This window comes from Canis lupus, chromosome 23, assembly GCF_003254725.2.
Source record: "Canis lupus dingo isolate Sandy chromosome 23, ASM325472v2, whole genome shotgun sequence".
NCBI classification, from domain to species: domain Eukaryota; kingdom Metazoa; phylum Chordata; class Mammalia; order Carnivora; family Canidae; genus Canis; species Canis lupus.
The window spans coordinates 5,451,095-5,453,574 of record NC_064265.1 but is presented as its reverse complement, the minus strand read 5'-3'; the positions used below and the strand labels follow the sequence as shown (position 1 = coordinate 5,453,574).

At 35.5% G+C, this 2,480-nt stretch overlaps 1 non-coding gene across 1 annotated transcript; it reads left to right on the top strand.

The window, feature by feature from the left end:
- Positions 1-2,266: 2,266 nt before the first annotated feature.
- LOC112668938 (U6 spliceosomal RNA) lies at positions 2,267-2,368 on the top strand. The gene has a single exon (XR_003141961.1). It is a non-coding gene; the product is annotated as a U6 spliceosomal RNA (small nuclear RNA).
- The last annotated feature ends 112 nt before the right edge of the window (positions 2,369-2,480 follow it).

Below are 2,480 nucleotides of genomic sequence, written 5' to 3'. Positions count from 1 at the left end.
TGTCAACATCCTTTGCCTACATTCATAAAGCAGGTGCTAATGCCATATATTGTCAAAGTCAGTGGGTCGATTCATCCAATATCAGGAAATATATCATCAAATGCCATGTGTAATCCAATGCAGCCATATGACTAGAGTCTAGTATTTCTGTTAAAGAAAAAAAAATGCAGTTAATCTAATATAGTTTATTTCTGAGGCTTTATTCTCTTCTTATTCAGTACATCCCCCAAGGGCCATTTCATCTTTTTCCCATAAATTCAGTTTTTCTATAAATTAACTCTTGTGTGTACTACTCTTCTGGATAATTCCCTCATCTTTTCCACAGCCCCTACCATCATGCGGACCATTTCTTACCTATATTACCTTAGCCACATCTTCACATGCATCTCCTCTCCATTTACCAGCTTCTACCCCACCAGCATTAGCATCACCTGGAACTAGATAGCACAAATTCTCAGGCACCACCCCAGAGTTACTGGTCACCTTGGGGTGTGAACTGGCAATCACTGATGATTTGAAAGCACACTCAGGTATTAGTACCACTGCTATACAGTAAAGATGATTTCACATTCTCTCCTACCAACATGTTATCTTTAACACCAATTGCCTTTTCCCATTAATGCTGCTGATTGAACAAGAATTATACTACTCCACAGAAAATCTGGAATATTCTTTTAATCTTTATCTAAATTATTACTTATAGTTTTGAAGTAAATTCAATTTTATCTTTGTTTCTTTTGCAAACACTAGCCAAAATGAATGAATCAGCACCTGAGTATACCTTGCCACTAAAATTGACAAGAGATGATCTACTCTGACAGTCTGTACACTATGATCCATAGGCCAAATCTAGTCTATTCCTTGTTTCTGTAAATAAAATTTTACACAATACAGTCAAGCTTATTCTTTTTTTATAATGGCTGCTTTTGATTTACCCTAGCAAGGTTGAGCAGTTGTAACAGAGACCATATAGTCTGCAAAACCTAAAATATCTGTCCTTTTACAGAAAATGTTTTTTTATCTCTAATTGACATTGTTGCCAAGTATTAATTCATCACATATTTATTAAACATATACTATTTTTTAAAGTTTTATTTATTTATTTATTTATTATTATTTTTTTATTTATTTATGATAGACAGAAAGAGAGAGAGAGGCAGAGACACAGGAGGAGGGAGAAGCAGGCTCCATGCCGGGAGCCCGACGCGGGACTCGATCCCGGGACTCCAGGATCGCGCCCTGGGCCAAAGGCAGGCGCCAAACTGCTGAGCCACCCAGGGATCCCTAAACATATACTATTAATCAGGCACTGGTTCAGGCACTGAAGTGAACAAGGACAAAGTCCTCTGCAATCATGGAACATATATCATAATGAGGGAGGGTGGCTGAAAATAAAAGTGTACCAGTAAATAATTAATAAGATAATTTCAGAAGGTCATTGTGCTGCGAAGAAAACAAAGTGGATGCAGCAATAGAAAATGACAGGCCAGGAGATAGCACCATTGAGTTAGATGTCAGGAGGCCTCTCTAAGGAGATGACATTGAGCTAAAACCTCTATGAAAGATGAAATAATAAAAAAAAAATGTGCATAGTTCATGTGAAGAAAATGACCTTGATTTGTCCTAAAAACATAAAAAAGGCCAGCATGGCTACAGCAAAGTAGGTAACTGGGAAGATATGGGACCCTGGATAAATATTTGCAAGACTCTTGATCGATGACAAATTGTATTTTTTTTTCATTTCCACTGAGTCTCATAGAAGGAAGTGATATTGATTAAAGATTGCTTACTATTCTTTTGTGTGTTAATGATTTATGTTGGTTGCACTGCAAGCATAAATGATTTTTACATCAATGGTGAGAAAATTAGGAACTTCTGATTAAAAATTTTTTAAAAAGAACAAGATTAATGTCCTCTTTAGATGCAAGGTTGAAATATTGCTCCTTACTCATCTCTACCTTGATCAGGCTGTTTAAGGTGGCATCATTAAGTCAGACCTTAAAGTTTTCCACTTCCCTAAACCTAGTGATGTGAAAAAGTACAAAACAAAACTCAAAGACTATAAATAATCAAGCAAGGGAAAGATACAATAACTTGAACATGAACAAGAAATAAGTTCAAGAATATATACAAATCTCCTTTTATGTTTTTTATGGGAAAAAATGTTAACTGTAGGTGCACAGTGGGGGATGGTGGTTTGTTGGGAAGAGGAAAATGTGTTAATGAAACACTAAAAATTCAAACTAAGCATCGACAACTTAGATGTTTGCTTTAGCAGCATATATACTAAAATTATAAAGATACAGAGAAGATTAACAGGCTCTGGTGCAAGGACAATATTCAAACACATGAAATATTCATAGTTTTAAAAATGGGCAAAGAAGATGTTTAGAGATCTCCCCCCAAAATGATATACAGATGTCTGACAAGCATGTGAAAAGATACTCAATCATTAGGTAATTGCAAATCAAAACTATAAT